Source organism: Cebus imitator, unplaced genomic scaffold (assembly GCF_001604975.1).
Source record: "Cebus imitator isolate Cc_AM_T3 unplaced genomic scaffold, Cebus_imitator-1.0 Scaffold615, whole genome shotgun sequence".
NCBI classification, from domain to species: domain Eukaryota; kingdom Metazoa; phylum Chordata; class Mammalia; order Primates; family Cebidae; genus Cebus; species Cebus imitator.
The window spans coordinates 466,727-476,073 of record NW_016107930.1 but is presented as its reverse complement, the minus strand read 5'-3'; the positions used below and the strand labels follow the sequence as shown (position 1 = coordinate 476,073).

Sequence of the window (9,347 nt, the reverse complement as noted above, 5' to 3'; positions counted from 1 at the left end):
AGGTACAGATGTGTATATAGACTTCTTTACAGAGGGAAGAAGAGTTAGGGGAGATGTGGCAGCTTGAGGGAGAGTAAATGCTTTTCACTGGGGAAATGAATGGATCTAATCCTCAGAAAATGGTTAATAAATTTTTTTTGGAAATTAAATGGAACAGAGGGTCTGGTTTGGGACAAAATTTGGGCTTTAAATGTGGTGTTGAATTTTCACTCACCTCCCCTGTAGTATGAGTTTTCATCTTTTCTGGTTAATGAAATTTCAGAGAAGGCAACTCTGTTTCTCTTTAGCATATCTGGTTTCTAGGAAAGTAAGAGAACTTCACAGAACAGATTAATCCTGTGCTCGAGAGAGACAGGGGATTGAAAGACAACAGCAGGGTAGCAGAGAGGCCAGAGAGACTTGGTGACTGTTTCTTTAGTTTAGCCATATTTCTGAGTGAAATAGCCTGGTTTCCTTCAGTCACCCGTTTAAAAACTTATTTTCAGAAAGTTCCACATATTAAAGTAGGGTTTGTAGTGATGGATAGAGAAGTCAGGGTAGTAATCAAGTGGTGAGAGACCTGCAAAGAAAGAACATAGATTAGAATGAGTACATAGAAAAGAAGTCATCTAAGCACTTTTCTCCACACTCAATTAAGTCAGTTTTATTTCTGAGAATAGACTAGTCCAATTAAACAGTTGAGTCTCATCTTAGGAGATAGTGGTGCAGATGGGTTCTCAAAGCTAGGTCTCTATATAGGATTCAGGAAAACAAATCTTTAATAAGAGGCATTTCTATGGAAACAGAAAAAAAAGGCTAATGTCTGGAGTCGTCTATAAACTAGTTTTTCAAGAGTCTGGAGGGCAGTCAGATGCAAAGATTTTTTTATCTGAGCTGAAGCATCTTCAATTGAAGAGGGGCAGACAGCAGCAATCTGATAGATTTTCTTAGCACAAAGTTTGTCCATACACAAGGGATCATGATGATTTCTATGGAACCTATTTATTAACTAGGTGACTAGTTTCAGTTTGCAAGGCTTTAGGAAAAAGACCATTTTAATTTTAGTGATTCCCAAGTCAGAGAGTGGGAGAAAAATTGAAAATGTTTGTTTGGAGAGTCATAGCCTAATATTGGAGGAAACTGAATATTCAGGATTAAGTCCAGATAATTTAAAAGGAAAAAAAAAAAAACCCTCAAAAGCAAAAGCAAATGAACCAGGCTGGAATTTAGTAACAAATGCCTTATGGTTTCTTTTTTTTTCCTGAAACAATTTTTCTTTCTCTGATTTCCCCATTTTTACCATAGATAAATTATTTGTAAGACAAATTTATTTGCAAAATGTCTCATCTTTGGCCTAATTATTTTCCTCCATCTTGCAAGAATGATGATTGTTTGTATAGAGTCTTTTTAAGCTTGCTTTGCTGTAACTTATCAGGAATTTCAGATTAGACTTCTGAAAGTCTCTCAAAGCTGGAAAGCCAAGCCAAGAATTTGACTTGCTCTCAGACTTTGTAATACCTTTATGAATTGGGTGAAAATCTCTCTTCTTGAGAATCCCCAAAATGTCCTCAGATTCCTGGGCCTGCCAGGAAGTGACATTCTTTATCCAACTCTAAGACAACCATGTGAATCATACATTTAAGGCATCAGTCCAGTTTTTTCCCAGGAGATTTTTAGTGGCTCCATAAATTTAACTTCAATTTCTGACAGTCTGGTCATCTGTGATAATATGACATTCCAGTCAAAGCCTTGGTAAAATAACCAGTGTTTTCAATTATGTCCTGTTATAAAATAAAACAGATTCTCGTTAAACTTGTGCAAATAGCATATTTCCATGAACTAAGAATACTCACAGTTTCTGCCTCTGGAGGGATCAGGTTGAGTGAAAGGTCAGTGTTTTAACTTTGCTCACAAAAGCATACTTTACCAACTTGCTGTAAAGCTATAGATAGCTGAAGAGAGAGAGAGAGAGAGAAAAAAAGAAATGGCAATGTTTTAAACAAAAAAGTCATAAATATCATTTCAGTCCTTTATCAGTTTAGTTCTATTTCATCAATTATTGTTTTGTTTGATATTGGGTTAGTGATTTTATGAGTCTAGGTTCTTAAAATTAGAGTTCTGGAAATTTTGACCCAGTCTAAAGACATAACTTCATAATTGTCAGAAACCTGTGTTTCTGTATTTGTTACATTTTTTTCTATCCTTACTGTGAATCCCCTTGAAGACAAAATACTTTAATATTTGCAAAAAACATTCAGAAAAAAAGAAAGCAACACAATAAAGCAATTAATTATGGACAAGGCCCAACATGGCCATGGTTATACACACAATTAAGAAGAAAAATTTGTTATTTTAGGTGTCTTACCACAAATTTATATAACAATTATGACTAATGACATATACCAAGACATATCACAATTTTAAGAATCTAACAAATTTGGAACACATATTAATAAACATGCATATAAACATAACTCAAAGAAGAGTAAACACCATTTCTTATTTGACACTTCCTATATAATTTTATACATAAAATAAGTATGTTTCTTATCTCTGTTTCACATGCTTCCGTGGCCTCTGGGTCATTCTAAAACTAGGTGATGTCAAAGAGATTTAATTTTGATTTTGAAATTTGATTTTGGGAAGACTTTCAAAACTCTCAAAGGTTCAGAGCATTTGATTAAAATAGAATCACAGGTCACTATAAAATAATAGTCATTCATTTAGACAAAAAGCAAAAACGTTTACTCTTTAATAGAGTAGACTCAGTTTTTAAAATAATCAAAAGACCTAATAAAAACAGCATGAAACACACAGAATCTTTTTCTCCCCCACCTTTTTTTGAAGTTTACGAAACTTTTTACTGTCTTTTATAAAATTAAAATTTTGTCTAAAAGAGAAAATCAAATTTTAGTTTTATATCAGGTTTGACTACACACAGTAGGATTTTCAAAAACCTTTGTAGCATCTTAAATTTTTTAATTCTCCTTTTCCTCAACTGTTTATAATCATCTAATTTTATCTATACAATTTTGTAATTTTTTTTTTTATTTTGGAATAAATTTTAGATACCCTTTAACCTAGACAAAATTACTGTTATTTAACAAAAATACATCCTCATACCTTGTAACATTTTACTTTTCTCATACACAATGTATACAGAACTGTTTCTTATATATAGTTTTAATTATATAGATCAGAGGTCTTCAAACCCTGGGCCACAGACTGGGACCCTGAATAGTCAGGATCCCGGCTGTGGAGCAGGAGGTGAGTTTCGTGCAAGGGAGCAAAGTTTCGTCTGTACTTACAGCCACTCCCATCACTGGTGTTACCAACTGAACTCTGCCTCAGCTCCGCCTCCTGTCAGGTCAGCATCAGCATTAGGTTCTCACAGGAGCAGTGATAACTATTGTGAATTGCGCAGGCGAAGAATCTAGGTTGCACGCTCCTTGTGAGAAGATCATGCCTCCTCATCTATCAGCATCCACCAGGGCAGTATATGGATCCTCTGGCATAGGAACCTTCAGGGCATTAAACTTCTCAAAGTCATCCACCAAGCCTGCCTTGGCCACGTTGGCCTTGTATTAAGCCCAGTCAATAGATGGTGGATTCTCAGGTAAAGCAGCCAACCTGGAGGTGAGGATCTCATTGCAGGATTTCAGGGAATTAGCAATGGCCTTTTGGTTTGGGGGTATGATCTGGGCTTATACATAAATATTATCTTATACATAAATATTATCCCATTATCTTCAGATGAGTCTGCCTAGTTGCAGGAAAACAAGCTCAGGGCTCTCCCTGATTCTGCATTATGATGAGTTTTATAATTATTTCGTTATATATTACAATGTAATAATAATAGAAATAAAGTACACAATAAATATAATGTACTTGAATCATCAGAAGATCATCCCCCACTGCCCCGGTCTGTGGAAAAATTGTCTTTCACAAAACTGGTACCTGGTGCCAAAAAGGCTGGAGACTGCTAATATAGATTAGTAAAAATTTTCATTCAAAGTAGCCTTAATTTCTGGTGAAAACCTTGGAAGTAAATAATTTTAATTTTTAGGCTTTTTGTAAAACAATTTGTCAATGTGGAACAGTACACATTTACTAACAAGTCCAGATATTTTCTTCCTCTGAAATAAGCAAAAGGTATATAAACTGAAACTATGTATAATAATGTTTTAGTATTTTAACTTCCTTGGGGTTCAATCAAATACTTTCTTATAAAGTCTTCCACTCTAGATTAATCTCAAAAATTGGTAAAAAATACAACTTATTAAAAGTGTGTGAATAATGTTCATCTCAGAACAAGGTAGTGATAACACTCCTAAAGAAAGGGATATATAATCAAACCTAATTAACTATTCTGCCAAATAAGTTTCAGATGACAATCCAAATCAATTACATTTTTTGTTTTTATATATTCATAAATGTCTTTCAAAATTATGCTATTTATTTGCTACCCATTTTGAACGATGGTTTATTTGTATAGATCTTATTCAGTTTGTTTATTTCCTAAAGAATTTTATTGCCACTATTTTAGCTTATGCTTTCACTATTACACTATGATTATTAACCTCTTAATCATATTTGTCACATTGAATCCACTTTTTTTCTTGAAGAGCTGCTTTCAAGAATCTCCCAACTTCCTGCTTAACTCTAGCTATTATTCCTTCTGTTTACTGTAACAATTTTCAGAGTTTTGCTCATTTAAAATTTTAATATTTTGCCTTCATACTTTAAAATTGGGGTGGGGGCTGTGTCAGGGAGGGTCCAAAAAGGAGAGAAAAATCACACCAGCTATTCAAAAAAATAAAATAATGTCAAAAATTGATGGTGCATTACTGAAAAGGCAAAAAAAAAAGGGAGAGAGAGAGAGAGGTGATGGAAGTAGTAATGTCAGTAAGGAGATATCATCTCTAGGGCTCTGAGGTAGCAAAGGATGCTCAACGGGCAGCTCAGGAATTCTGAGAAGGAGCCTCATAGAGCTAGTGCCAGACCTCAGGAACCTCGGAGAGGTCCAGCCTGTGAGTAAGGATGTGGATGAGAGGAGTAAAACTGGTTCTGGAAGTGGTGGAGAAATGCAAACAAAAAGCTATGCTATGGGGAGAAAAAGCACCGTTAGGGATATGTAGCTAGGAACATTAATCAAACAGGAAAAAGCAGTACCCTTTGTTATATATTTGTGTGTTTCTTTGTGTGTTTGCTTTTGGCAGGTGAGTCTCCCTCTAGCATCCTGTATTGTGAGAGATTAACAAAGAAGCCAGGTGGCAAGGGAGGAATGTGATTTGCAAGTCCTTGTCCCAACATCATAAAGCACAGCATAGAATAATAGCTTTTGAAACAAGAAACTGTAGGTTTCCTCAGAATTTTAAAGGGCTATTACAATTGCTCATGGTAAGAAATAATGCCAGTGAAATCTCATTTTCCCTATCTGGAATTATTTTTTTCTTTTCCTAAGTATTCTAAAATTTATAATAAAATGTGGAACAATTCTCATGTTATTTTGAAATTGAAAGTTTTTAGAATTTATGGATAATTTATTTTTTCCATTTTTCTTTTCTCTGTTCCCTTTTCTCTCATTTCTATTAGCTAAATATCATCCTTCCTGGATTGATGTGTTTTGTTTATTTTGCTGTCATATTTTCTGTTTCTCTCTCTCTCTCTGTCTCTCTCTCTCTCTCTCTCTGGGTGTGTGTGTATGTGTGTGTGTGTGTGTGTGTGTGCGTGCACGCACGTGCACTTGTCTGTGTATTTAAGAGACAAGGTCTTATTCTATTGCCCAGGCTGCAGTGCAAGGGCACAACTAGAGCTCACTGTAGCCTTGAACTCCTAGGACTAGTAATCCTCCCATCTCAGCCTCTCAAACAGCTAGGGCTACCAGTGCACGCCCCCATGCCTGGCTAATTTTTTAAAGAGAGGGGTCTACTGTGCTGCTCAGGCTGATCTCAAGATCCTGGCCTCAAGTCATAGCTCTATCTCAGCTTCCCAAAGTGTTAGAATGACAGGCGTGAACCACTGCTGGACTGGGCCTCTGTTTCTTCTTGACAGGGTACATATTCTGGGTTTTCTTCAGTTTAACCTTTAAATTGACTGCTGGGAATCAAATATTCTAGGACCCCCTCAGAATATTTGATTCCCATCCAATCACATAATTTTTCCTTGTTTTCTGATTGTTTGTATTCACTGACAGCCTCTAGTTTTGTTTTTGTTTTTTTTTTTTTAATTACTATTTGCTTGTTTTTGTTTATCTTATCATCTTTAATTTCTTTCAGGTGATGCTCAGTATTTTCACGTTTTGGTTGCTCCACAAATTATTACATTTTTCTTTTTGAATTTTTCTGTTTATTCATGTTAGACCATTTCTTTTTTATTCTTAATGCTCCTAAAATGTCTGGTGATCCTTATTTAGCCATTTATATTTTAAAATAAAGAACTAAGTCAATTAACATAAGTAACTGATATGAATATCCTGTTGTAATTTCACTTCATATCCTAATTATCTTCTTCCATAAAAGGATAACGCTCTGGGAAGCCATACACTTGTCTTTAGTATGTGTGTAGAAAGTAGGCTAGGACCTCTCCCACTAAATGCCAGTCTGTAGAGAATGATATTCTTGCATGCCAACATCAACACTAAAAACCTCAGCTATTCCCAGGCAGATCATCATGCTTTTTTAGAAAAGCACCATCTGTTTTTTGTTCTGTATATATGCCAGGTTTCCAATCACTCTCAACAACTAAGTTTTGGAGAGCAGTATGTAGAAGAGTGGTCCCTACTGGGACATTTCTTTACAAGCATTTCTTCAGATAACCTTCCTGATTTTGGTCCAATAGGACTAAAAGACTGGTAGACTAAAAACTCATTTCTTTTCTTTGTTTTGTAATCTCTGTTTGGAGTTGTTGGGAAGCAGTACTGGAAAAATCAGCTTTTATGTTCACTATAAACTTCTGGACTGGTTTTCAATGTAGACAAATATCCACAAAGTGTTCTCTCTCAATATTCTCCTAGAGGCTTTTCAAATGTGAGAAATGCATTTCTAGACCTCACTCAGGATGCAATCAGAAATCCTTCCCCGCTATGGCCTTGGCAACTGAGGATGGACAGAGATAACAGAGCTCTGCCCAATAAGAGGAAAACCCTGACATAGGCAATGTGATAGTCAGAGAAAATAATAGATAATGCTATGACAGTGAAGAAAATCACAGACAGTATGCTTATTGAGGGAGTTTGGTCAAAGATGGAGTCCAGGATACTGCACCTAAATATGCATTGCCAAAGGAAGACAGTAGAAGGAATATCAAGAAAGAACAAGATGGGGAAATAAAAAATAACAGGCTTCTCAAAAAAAAAAATGCTGCTTCAAACACCAGAGAGATGAAAAAACATGCTATATATTCCCATTAGGTTGGTGAACTTTGAACTGACCAATGATTTGCCTTAAAGTAAGTTCAGTAGGCAGTCTTATTGGGCAGAGTTCTGTTATCTCTCACCTTAGATCAAGACAGTTTTGTAAGTGATGATACCAACAGCCATTTAGTTTATGCCTAAAGAACTGAAGGTCCTGGGAATTTAACCATGTCAATGTAGGCTTTTTACATTATTAACTGCAAAAAGAGTGCCCTTTTCCAACAATGACCAGAAATAATTGGAGGAATAAATTATGTGGGTTTCTGTCATTCTAGGGAGAAGGATTGCAAGGGCAATAGCACTAAGATAAAAGGATCCTTTGTGTTCCCAACTGTCTTTAAATTTACTTCTGGCTTTTCATCAAGCACTACATTTATCTAGTGGATATAAATATCAAATCATTTTTGAACAAAAAATGAATGTTCATTGCATGCTAAACATATCTAGGAATTAAAATCTCTTATTTATGGTTAACAGTTAAATTGGTTAGAACATGATGCTTAAATATGAGAAGTTTCAGGTTTGGATTTTTTATGAAACCATGATCATTTTCTGGTCGCCCTCTGCACTGTTGACATTGTCCTTATGATATGCCCTAATGATGATAACAAGAAGTCACTAAGAGTGTTGGTTTGCAACAATACTACTAGTGCAAATACTACTGCCACCACTGAAAGATGCAATTCATATTGTCAGCCATTCTCATTTTGACTCAGTAACGTTGCAGCCACACAAAGGAGATACAGTGCTAGCATACTCAACTTCAGAATCTGCACTATTTTTTCACCATCAATTATTAGGTATCAAAAGTAGTTGAGTGGTGGTTTATACCAGAACTAAAAATTACATTGGTTACTTGGCTTCTTATTATCATGTAGTTATGTTAATAAATGATTTCTTTCCGTTGATATATTCTATTTTATCCCAAACATTGTTATTGATTTGATAAGAATCTATGTGCAAGGTGTTTCATGTGGTAGCTAATACATAGCTGGCCCTTAATGATTGTAATATTATTATGGGTCCAAGCTCCAGTGAGCAGAGATTTCTGCCTGTTTTATTTCCTGTTAACTCAGTTTCAATTGCATAGTAGATGCTCAATACATAATTGAGTGATTGAATACACAAATGAAAAATAATAGCTAATATTTGAAGACACAGACATAAAACATACAAATATAGAATAGTTCAGATTACCATTTTTAAATAGTGAATAATTTTAAAAAGAAAAATATAATTATTATGCCAAAAGGAAATGGTAAAGCTGTATAAAAAATTCTATTAAGCAAAAATAATTATTAGCTATAATTAATTGAGTGTTTATCATGTTCCAGGCATAGTGTAATGTGATTTACATAACTGAACCCCTCACAATTATATTCCAGGCTGCCATTATTATCTCAGTTTTGCAAATGAGAAAATACACTGAAAAGGTTAAACTTTGTACAGAAAGGAAATGAGTTTTTTGATGTCCAGGTCATTCCTAAGTGCAATAACTGGGTGTTTTCTTCTGTATTAACCCTTCTCAATGACTCAAAGACTCCACTCTGTTTTTCTGGGAACTTTTGAGTCCTAGCTCATAGTGTATGAAAGTAGGAAGGTGGAAATTCAGGACAGTTAGAAGGGATTAATTAAAATCTCAGTGCACAAATGTACACCCGTAAGTTAGACAACCAAAACAAGATGACCAGGCAGCTTTTGCTAAAAACAGCCAATTCAGCACCTCAGTAAAAGATATTGATAGGCTCATTGGAAAAGGAGGAGTTGGTTTTCAGATTGTAACCTGTCTTCCTGAATGAATATTCTGCAGTCTCTGTTGACCTCATGAATTCCTCAGACTGGCACTTGTTTGTCTTTTCTCCATACTCTTCCCAATTCTCTGAAGATGCTGCCTTTTCCTTTCTTTTTTTTTCCATATATATATATATATATGTATATATATATATATATATAT

At 35.0% G+C, this 9,347-nt stretch overlaps 1 long non-coding RNA gene across 3 annotated transcripts in view; it reads right to left on the bottom strand.

The window, feature by feature from the left end:
* Positions 1-220: 220 nt before the first annotated feature.
* Positions 221-9,347, bottom strand: part of LOC108295034 — a 36,178-nt gene continuing 27,051 nt past the window's right edge. For 2 of the 3 annotated variants that reach the window (XR_001821245.1, XR_001821244.1), the window contains one exon: positions 221-1,931. This is a non-coding gene — a long non-coding RNA (uncharacterized LOC108295034). The remainder of the gene's footprint in view (positions 1,932-9,347) is intronic. The other variant, XR_005198081.1, reaches the window with a different exon arrangement.